This window comes from Pseudopodoces humilis, chromosome 14 (assembly GCF_049639895.1).
Source record: "Pseudopodoces humilis isolate 2021_Gansu_Grassland_sample_001 chromosome 14, ASM4963989v1, whole genome shotgun sequence".
Classification (NCBI taxonomy): Eukaryota; Metazoa; Chordata; class Aves; order Passeriformes; family Paridae; genus Pseudopodoces; species Pseudopodoces humilis.
Genome location: NC_142213.1, coordinates 5,360,462 through 5,371,582, shown reverse-complemented (window position 1 = coordinate 5,371,582; position 11,121 = coordinate 5,360,462). Strand labels below are relative to the sequence as shown.

Sequence of the window (11,121 nt, the reverse complement as noted above, 5' to 3'; positions counted from 1 at the left end):
TTAGAGCAGATAACACTGAAGTTGAAAACACTGGAGCCAGTGGGAATAGGAATGTCCTCAGCAAAGAAAAACATCTGAATAACTGAGAACCAAGGCTAATAAATCTGGGTTCTCCTGGCTTTGTGTGTCTTGACTGGCCCCTCTGATGCCTCATGAAGGCTCCTGCTGTAGATTCAACCACTGGGAAAGGCATGACTGGAATATTTCTCCTCAACCTTCCTGTCTATATTCACAAACTGGTATAGGCACATTTCCCCCCTTTTTTTTGTCTTCTGTTAAAATTGACCAAAAGGATTAAAAGTTATCCAGGGAAGATAAAAATGGACAGAAACAGATTAAGATAATAGTCTCTCCCTTTTAGAAAATGTGAAAATGTGCCAGAAAAAAAAGTAATTACAATTCAAGTTAGCTATTTGGAGATATGAGGGCAGAACTCATGCAGGAGTGTCATCCCCTCAGTATTTGGAATTACTTAATCTTGCTGGGAGACAGCAACAAAAAAAATAATAATAAAGGCTTGCAGCAAGGGTGAGTCCCTAGCAGATACTTGCAAATGTTTTCAAGTGTTTCCAAGGGATAACCTCTGCTCACAGCCAGAACAGATCAGCTACTTTCGATATGGCAATGCCTCTGTCATGTTTCTTGTGCCCAGGACTGGCTATGGTGAGCCACAAACCATTTTGCTTTCCTTTGTGGATGCCTGAACTCTCTCAAAAAGCACCAAAAACTATTAGGAACCTCAACCAAAATTTACTTGAATGTGAAATTTGCCCGAACTGGTTTGTCTGTGTTCTCTGTGTCTGCTGTAAGTTCACAATACTCTAAATTCACAGCCCACTCATACCCACACTCACAGGTTGCTCTGAATCAAACACAACCTTCCCCCTTCTCTCTGGTGTAAATGGAAAAACAAAGCAAGATGGCTTGTATAAAGCATTTTATATGCAAGAGAGATTAGAACATTAGTGGCGTAATAAAGTAAATAAGATGGCAATTGACCTGAGACTTGTGGGGTTTACCCCAATTTTTTGTTTATAGTTGAAGGTCGTAAGCTATACAAACCTCTATTGATCAGAGTCCTCTTTGTTTAAACAGAACCTACTGTATTTATTTGTGCTGTTCCTCTAAAGTCAAACAAAAGGGGACAGTTTTAAGTAAATCTCTGCATGACACTGCTGCCATGTGGTTCATTCACTCAGTATACAGATGTTTTCAATCTGTACAGTTTGTCTTTCATATCCATATGAGATGAAGCAGGCTTGATTTAGGCTGGGAATGATGCCAAGGAGAGAAGATACATCATTAACCCTTAATAAACGACTCATGAAGCATCCCTGGTTTATTCATTAAAAGGACTCTGTGAAGGATTACCATAGCACCTTATGAGTGGTAAGAACACTTTATTTGTCCATAATGTTATGTGACATGTATTTACACTGAAAAAAAACTGCTTGGTGTGGGAGATCCTCCCCTTTCATTCCCTCGCCCACTAATGTACAGGCTAAAAAAAGGCATCTACTGAAACTCAGCCTGCAGATAATGAACATTGTCAAGAATTAGAAGGACAGAATTATTCTGGGGTTTGCACTGCCATTGCTGCACTGTGAAATCAGGACCCCATGTCCTGGGCATCACACAAGTCTGCAGAATTGGTTCTCACTTTACCACTTAAAACAGGAATGGATTTAATACTTAGTGTAGACATTCATTCGGTATGTACTGCATAAAATGATGCCTCTTTTTACCTCTTTTTACACCTGTGTGGAGCTGAGACTGAGCAGACTGAGAGACATTTCCAAGGTCACAGGACAAAGATGTAGCAGAGCCAGGAATTGGACCAAGCTGCCCCAAAATTCAGCCCAAGGAGTTCCACAACCAGCCCTCCTATACTGTTTCCACTCTGCTTTCCTCAACATCCTTTTCTCCTAACAATTACAGCTCTTGACAAATAGTAGACGTGTGTTTTGAACAGCACTGGGCTTGCACAGGATACAGAAATATTAGAAGCAGCTACTGGCTTGGAAGCAATTGGGGGAAAAAAAGGACATTGCTTTTTCTTCAGACAGTTTACAGGGCTGGCATGCTGAGTCTATTCTCACTGTATTATTCAGCAAACAATCAGTTGCATCACTACAAAGAAGAAACTGCTGATCTACTGCAACTAATAGACAATCTCATTCAATCAGTTTCATCCTTTACTAAAACATGCAAAACCCAGTAGTGAGTTTAAACCCACTGCGCCAATAGTAACATCACTTGATTTTAGCAGGGAGCAGTGTGGCTTGGCAAATAATATTTTCGAAAAATCTAATCTGAATTAATTTGTTTTCTCCTTCTACTCCAGCTCAGTTTGAAGGCAGGAATTCACCACACTGCTTAGCTTAAAGAATTCAGAGTTGAAGGCCACTTCTCAGACTGAAAAGTGTGGGCTGAAAAGCCTGCTCCCTGCTGTACAGCCAAGTCCCTATGGATTTTATGGCCAGTCCTGTGCAGTTAGCAGGAGAAAAATTCTATGAAGTTGGAAGATATTCTTCCCCATTTCAGGTTCTGTTTGAAGAAGGGTCTATACATAGTCACATGTATGTTCAATTATTCATTTTCCAGGAGGTATTTGAGTCAGGGAGAGCAGGCTCAGCACATACCATAAAAACACTCCTGCTCTCTCCTCTCAAGATCTGCACTACAGGTCAAACAAGCTACACTCAGTCATGGGACATTAAGTCCCTGGATCTTGAACTCCAGCTGACTGCCTTACCCAAGATTTTGGGCTAAACAAGCATCTCCCCAGCCTGGATGTTAAGTGAAGAAGTCAGCGGGTCAGGCTTATCTTAACCCCTCTGCCAAGAGGGCACCTCTCAGGACAGCTTTGCACAGCCCAGACCCTCCCCAGACACTGCTCAGCAAGGAATCAGTCAAGCACAGTTTTTTTCCACCTCCTTCCCTATGACAAAAACCTACCTCCCTCCATTCTAATCGCAGTGCAGGAGACACAGCCCTTTTCTAGCTGACTGGGGGATAGCTGAACTCACAGCTGGCCAGCCCAGTCCCCACACCGCTGTGCACAGCTGGAGCCTGGCCCAGCCTGCTTTAACCCCTTCACCACAGCCACAGGTGAGCCCCTCAGTGGGCACAGGCAGGGAATGGGGGTTCCCACACTGGGGAAGCACTGTCTGGCTGACACTGGACTGGTTAAAACCCCTCTCTAACTGCAGGTGCTCGGCACAGGGCATGGGGTTGTGCAGCTCCACATTCCCTGCCTGGTGTGTCCCCAGCTCTGCTCAGGCTTGTGGCCTCTCTGGGGCATGAGGAGTTCTGAGTTTGAAGCTGGGTGGGAGCCTCAATCCCTTGCAAAGCCAAAATCCCAAATAGATAGAACCATAGAATGGTTTTGGTTGGAAGGGGCCTTAATGCTCATCCAGTTCCACCTCCTGCCATGGCAGGGACACCTCCTGCTGCCTCCTGCTCAGGGCCCCATCCAGTCTGGCTTTAAACACTTCCAGGGATGGGGCATCCACAACTGATCAAGATCAAAAGTTTCACAGGACAGTGATGTATGAGAAGTGGAAATAATCCAAGCTGAAGGCAGACAGTTAAAAACAGGTCTGCAAGGAAGGGCTCTGACCATTGGGCTGTGATATTAAACAGGACAGTCCCCATCCCCATCTTGGTGTCTTGAAAGGTCTTGAAAGTCTTGAACTCTGCTCAGTTCCTTGGAGGAGTAGCTCTGGGTGTCCCTGCCAGGGAGTGGCCAGCATCTGTCCATCAAGTGTTCTTCATCTGAAGACGTCTGACAAAATAGGGGGAATCACAAATGAAGTGAGGTGAAATACAGATTATTTTCTCCAGTTTGTAAACCAAATCGAAAGAGTAATCAGCCCAGAGCTTAAGTCCTCCTAGCCCCAGTCTGTTCCCCAGCTCCCACCACCCCAGCTCAGCAGCCCACAGTCATATGGAATACACCTTTTTGGAAATATAAAACTCCTCTTAAAAAAAAAACCCAAAAAATAAATAGGAAAAGTAGACTGTGGGTACACAGTACTTTAACAGAAATCTTCTACAGTGGGACTATTTTAAAATCAATTACTCATTAAATATGGGGCAAGAACGGGGAAGAGAGGGAGCCACTGTTACTGGCCCCTTTTTTGGTTTCAAACCAAACCAGAGACAACAGTCAAACTTGGGACAATCCTGGGTAAACCACAAGAGATGGCAGCACTTCTCATCATCCTAAAACAACAACATTTTTCCAAGTTTTTTCAATCAAAAATGCTAGTAAGGCCACCCTGGAATTTGCTACCATTTTTTCCTTACCCAAAGCTATTTTTCAACAGAAGTATTGAATTTACCTATTAATACCCCACTAAAAACAGGATGAAGAGATTGGAATTTTGGAGTTACTGATTTGTTTGGGATTTTCTAAGAAAAAATAAAATAATTCTGTTCTACCTGTTTTCTTTATGTTTTTCTCTCTTTTCCTTTTTCCCATTAAGTGACTGTTTCAAATTAATAGAAAGAGGATGCAGCATTTCTTGGGTTTTATTTTATGGGTTTTCCCAGCATATGGAATCCTTTTAAACATGAGAAGCTGTGGGTAATATGTTATTATATGCATATTTTAAGTTAACCATTCTTTATATCTTTCTCAAAAGAAAAGATTTATCATGTTTATGTCTGAGAAACATGTTTATTTGGAAGATTTACTCCAACTCTATGTATTTCCTATACAGGGAAGTCAACTGGAAAACCATACTAGCATTTTTTATAATTAAAATTAGGGTGGAGTAGAACGCAATCACTGCTTGTTTCTTTTCTAGATCATGGAAGCTTTCTGTAAATCAGACTTGACAGGTTTAAAATGTTATTTTCTGAGCTTTGTTCCTTTGCCAATAAGTCCATTTTTCGGGTGGTGACAGAAACCCTGACCTGTAATGCCAGTGAGCCCATTGGCACATCTGAGAGATCACGGGAACCCACATTTCCAAACGTGGCACTAAACTGAAATGCAGCTCCTTGGAGAGGAAGTGAAGGGAGAAAGGAGCAAGGGGAAGATGCCTAAACCCCTGGCATCATCTGTGGCCACGGAGAGTTCCACGTCTCCCAGGAGCTGCTGAGCACTGCTGGAGAGCAACAGTCATGGGTGAGCTGAAAAAAAGTAAAAGCAGTCAAAATCAAACCCACAGTATGAAAATGTTAATAAAATATGTACATGACCCTGTGCACCTCTCCTTAACACAGATGTCATGATAGGCTGCCATGGGCATTAATAAACCTTCCTAAAAGCTTCACTAGTGACACTTTACCTATATCCATTGCCAGCCATAGGTAGTATCCATAGACCTGTGGAAACATTTTCTGAATCTAGAATTTGAGCTGATACTGAGTCCAGCTGAAATCCAACTACACAGTTTACTTTCCTCCTTCCCCACAACCACAGTACCAGAATAAGAAATGTCATAACTCCCAAAATGGATGCCTCCAAACACAACTAAAAACTTACATTAAACTGACAGGAACTAAAGGGAATAGTAGTTTTACATAACAATTGCCTACTGTAAAGAAAATTTCATTTTTTGGCTCAGGAAAGACATTTTAATTACATGGGGAAAATGATATGAAATTGTTACTAAGCACTAACTGAGGAGGCAGGTTTTTGGATTCAAATTGGCATGACTTTAGGATTTTGTCAGGGTATGTGTTTAGTGTTCCTGTGTGTCAGAACTGGCAAGTCATGCTGAATGTAACATTTATCTCCTCTCTGTGCTGCAGTTCTGTGTTGATCTGAGAATTCACCAGAGGGTGACACCAAGCTAATGAGGCAGCCTCTGGTACGTGCTCACACAGACTGCCCCTTCCCAAACTCCTCAACCTTTGGGGAAAATCAAAAAATCATAGAATATCCTGAGTTGGAATGTACCCACAAAGATCTTCAGCTCCTGGCCCTGCACAGGACAGCCCCAGGAATCACACCATGTGACTGAGAATGTTGTCCAAATGCTTCGAAGATGTAATTCAATTCTGAATTGCTGTAGGAAACAGAGTGATCACATTCCCCAGAGAAAGAAGTGATACTGGGGGGAAAAGGGGGGAGGTTATATGAACTCCTGAGGCCAATGCCAGGTGGAATGACCAGGAAATCTGATGTCTGGGGTGGGGGGGTGACAGGCAGAGAAGGAGCCTCTGGCATGGAGGTGTCTACATTCAGCAGCTTCTGAGCATCCAGGTGGCCTGTGGGAGCTGATAACTGACTGAGTTAAACCCAGACTTTTCAGACCTTGTTCCAGAGCACTCACTCAGGAGACAAATGCAAGTGGGTCTAACCAGCAGCTTGGGATTACTGCCCCATTCTGCACAGGCACCTTCATCCCACAGTGCCACCCCCAACACCTCCCCACCCAGATGTCCTCAGGAGCTGGGCTCCACGATGAGGGCTTCCACATTTTGCTGTTTCAAAGGCAAACAGAGCTTAGCAGTGGGGCAGTGGGCACTGCCACACCAGGCTTCAACATCAGGCTCAGGCAATACAGACATACCCACCTCCTGTTTGTGCCCAGCTCAGCCAGCCAAGGACAGGGGAGTTGAGCAGCCCTCCTGTGACTTCTTCCTGAGCAGAATGTGCGAGGAGATGGAAAAAAACCATGGAAGAGTCAGGCCAACCCTCTCGGACAGGGCTGTGACTGGCCATGAATCAAGAGCCTGTAAGGAAGATCAGAGACAACAGTTTCTTTTTGAGCCTCACTTCGTGTCCACTTGAAGAGTCTTTGTTGCTCAACAGTCTGTACATCCATTTATTTATTTTTTTCCCACAGCTGTCAAACCACATTGATTTTCAGTCATTTTAACCTGGGCAGGATCAGCAAACCTAGTCCCTCAGGTGAAAAGCCAGGCCAGCGAGGAAACAACTCAAGTTGGCTGAATTATCCGATTCACAAGACTTTGTGTCATAAGACACAAAGAATTGGTTTGCTTTGCTTATGAGAGCCGAGGGAGGGATGGCACAGAAGGCTAAATCCTCAACATCCCCCTGGTACATACTTCATGCTCTGCTGTCGATGCAGGCAGGAACGTTTCCAGGGCTTACGACGCAGTTGGCAGTGTCTTTCCAGAAAAGGACCTCTACGAAGCAAGCTCATGTCTGAATTACATCTCAGCCCTAGGGAAGATGGTTTCTTCAGTTCCCCTTCAAGGTCAGTTGTGGGGTAACATATGTTATCCGTCTCTCAGTCTTGCTAACAGAAAATCTGACTGAGTAACATGTGGAAACTGGGAAATGAAAATAAACAGAATGAATAAACACATTTAAAGGGCTTGGGGGGAGATAGAATCCTGACCTGTGCATTACATCCTTACCAACGGGACAATGCTAAATGAAATTTGGGATTTGCATCTTGATGGGTATGGTAAATTTGAACTCTACATGACTTCAGCACATCTGCTAAGCAAATAGAGAATCTTTTATTGCAGATGTATGGCACAAAGTCGGTGTAAGCTCTGGGAACCTGCAAGCTCAGTGCATTTGTGCATAGAATTTTGGAGGTTTTTTGGTATTTCACTCAGACATTCTTTTTAATAATTAATATGGACCAAGGTCTTTAAGAGAAATTTGTGTGTTTAAATGGTGTTTCAGCCCTTCAGAGGATGAACATGTAAAGGCTCTGTGTTTCCAGCTCTGCCTCTCCTCATGCTCCAGCCACACTTTTGTCCTTGCCCAGAGCCAGCCAGGCAGAGCTGTGGAGCCACTGAGCCATGAGGAGGGGAGATGCAGCCTTGACAGCCCAATGGGAACCCTTCTGCCTTCTTGGTGGTTCCTCTCCAGGATGGCCTGGGCACAAGATTCAGTGCAGCCTCAGTTATTCCTGCTGGGAATCTGCACTTTGTCAGCACAGCCCGGGGACACGTCAGCAAAACCCAGATGTTGTCTCAGGTACCCAGCAGCCTAAAATGGTTCTTGTTATCTGTGCTGTGTGCTACAATCTGTGTGGTTGTAGCATAAAGGGTTGTATATCCTAGACATCCAGGGCTGCTCTTCCCTGCATGCAGCAGCTGAAACCAGACCCCATGGCAGCACTGCAGTCCTGCTCACGCAGCTCTCATCTGTACAGTCATGTTTGCCATTCCAGCCCTGGTAAAGAGTTCCCTCACTGGTTCCCTCAATGCTTCAGCACACCCACTTCTATCCTAAGATTTGGCTAAAGATCAGAGCAGTTTGGTTATAATAGCACTTGGCAGTAAAAGTCTACCAAGAAACCTGGCCTGAGCAGTTGAAAGAAGAGCAGTGAAGCAAAGTACAAGAGATGATTAAAAGAGACTCCAGAAGGAAATTTCTGGGCATCCCTTGCAACCACCATACCCTTAGATTTCTATTTTTGCCTCATTTCTCTGTGTAACACTTTTGTTTTCATTCTTCCTTCCCTTTTTTCTTACAATTAACAAGGGAGAGGGATGAAGTGTGAAGTCAGGTTACAAATACCTGCCCGAGCCTGTGTGTGAGCGTGCAGGCACGTGGGCACAGGAGCACTGCCAAGGAGAAGAGCTAGAGCCAGGCTAGTGAAAAGAAGTAAAAGTGAAGAAGGCACAGGGAAGTGGGTGAAAAAGTAGAAAAATTATCACACCGGTTTCTCTTAGCCAGCTGGCATAGCTGCTCCGCTAGTGAAAACTTAGAGGATTTCAGTGCAGTGTATTTCTGAGGTAATACAACTAAACTCAATTACAGAACATCACACAAATAGGTATTTCAGCATTTTCAATGGGAGCACTAATGCTGGAACTGAAGAGCTTTTGACTTGGAGGCAAAACCTAAAGCCTTTGCTTTGGTAATTCATGTAACAGCATGAGACAGGCCTGGGCTTCCCCAGAGCTGGAGGATACTAATGTCAAATCTAGGACAAGGAACTCTTCTTCAGGGAGTCCTGAGGACTGATCACTGTTACAGGCTTCCTGATGGACAAGATTTTGTTTCTGAAGATCCCATGGCTATGGATGTGCTCCCTGAAAAGCAGGTTTTGCAGTGCATCTTGCATCACAGGGCCAGGTCCTGGACCTACATCAAAGCCTTCACCTTATGAGTCGCAGCAGACATCAAGATGTGCTGCCTGCTCTGATCTGTGCAGCAGCAGCTCTGCCCACGCTGGGCAGGGTACCACACCTCACACCACCCCAGTGATGCCAGTGGCATCCCAGGAAATAGCCCTGGTTCCAGGTAGGAAAAGGCTCAGCCATCAGTCCAAGCTGGAATAGAAATCAGGCAGGTTTTCTACCAAATTATTTCTGTGCTTTGTGGACTGGTCTGCTGCAGCATATTCACGTGGAATTCATTAGCACATCCCTTCTGTTAATCCTCACTGGGTTTAACACAACAGTATACATTGATTTTTCCTGGCCTCTAAGGAGAGCTGTGTCAAGTCAGAAGCATGTGCTTTGGGACAGGCTGAACCCAGGAAGCTTGGCCCTTGAGACATAAGAGAAATCAGGGCTTTGAATGCTCACTTGGAGGTTCAGGTGGTGTGAACTACTGTTATGACTCAAAGGAAAAATTCTGCCTCTTGAGACCCTTCACCTTTGCCACATCCTACTTTAAATATCAAGATGCTCACTGTTATCCCAAGGATACTGTTAGACAGATCCAATACTTGGACCCCAGCCACAAAACAATAAAGAAAGAGCTCCAGATTTAAAGATACCCCCTCACACACATGCCCCAACAAAATGGCTTTAGAGTTCACCAAACAGGACATCCACCACTCCACCATCCCAGGAACCCCCAAGAACTGGGAGGTGGCTCTGCAAGTTTGCTGCTGACAGTCTCAGCAACTGGAGGAGAAAAAGATTCTCCTTCTTCTGCCAGCTGTGAAACTGAGCCCCATCCAAAGAGCTTGGCTGCAAGGCAGCCACCTAATGATTCCCAGGCTCAGCTGAACATCTTTATCCCTCTAAACACCATATGATTTGGGATAGATTCAGTGGTTTTTCTGGACTACCACCACAAATAAACATGAGACACTCCATGAAGATAAGGGTAGGGGCCATCTGCACCCTCAGAGGAGCCCAGACCATCAGAGCAATCACAAACACATAGACATCACTCCTTTAAAGCGCTGGCAGTGCGGCACCAGTCGCCATAATTCAACCACACCAGTGCTGCCAAAACACTCCATGATATCCCATCAGGAGCCTCCCTGTGTACTCCTGTCCTCACCCTGGATCCCCAGCACTGCTCACACATGGAACAAAACCCTACTGCCGTGGAAAAGCGTGGGGTGGCAATGGTGGGTGCAGCCCCAGTGGGGCAGGGTGGCCTGGGAGCAGGGATGCGGGAGAGGGAAAGAGATGGATATCGTCCCTGGTAGAATTTTAGGGAAGAAAAGGAAGGAGGTGAGCAATAGGAAGCAGACTTACCTCACCTTTCAGAGCTTGATCAGACTTGCACAGAGATCTGTGTAATTTATTTCACCATCCCTTTTAGATGTTGAGCACCCAGTTGTATCCAGCCCTGAGTGACAGCCAAGAGCAGATGTAAAAACGTAGATGTGCAAGTGCAGATACATGGAACTCTTACACTTTCTGGAAAACTTTATTAATATTACAGCCTAGAACTCTGTTCTGCCCTAGTAATCTGGAGATTTCATTCTATACTTAGAGATAAATCTCCAGAGCCCACGAGCCCTCTACTGCCAGGTTGACAGTGGTGGGGAATCTGTCCACTTTTTACTGTCTGTAATATGTAATTTATTATCCAAAACATTGCTTCATCCATAAAAATTTCACTACAGCCTATTTTATAATAAATCATTTGTGTAGTAAGTCACACTTCCCAATTTGAAAATCTACCCTATATGCTTATATGTTTTTTGTGAATATATTCATTATTCAGAATGATCAGGTGCATAATGTGGGATCTAATTCTTTGGCTATGTAGCTTACAGGATAGTTGAAGTAAAAATAATTTTGATGTCAATTTATGGCACAGATTATGTTTCTTGTCCATAATTGTATATTCAAGTACTCAAGTTCTTGAAGTTGGGCATCTAAGGCTGTATTTGAGCATAAGAAAATTTGTTTGAGAAAAGTGTTACCTATCTACTTTTCTGTCATTTTCAGGAAAAACAAAGCATTTAGGAGAAAGAT

At 44.2% G+C, this 11,121-nt stretch overlaps 1 long non-coding RNA gene across 1 annotated transcript; it reads right to left on the bottom strand.

Moving 5' to 3' along the window:
* Window positions 1-1,487: 1,487 nt before the first annotated feature.
* On the bottom strand, window positions 1,488-6,671 carry LOC148183130 (uncharacterized). The gene is made up of 3 exons (XR_015773779.1): window positions 6,535-6,671; window positions 4,975-5,142; window positions 1,488-3,787 (listed from the first exon to the last, which is right to left on the bottom strand). It is a non-coding gene; the product is annotated as an uncharacterized LOC148183130 (long non-coding RNA).
* Between the last annotated feature and the right edge of the window lie 4,450 nt (window positions 6,672-11,121).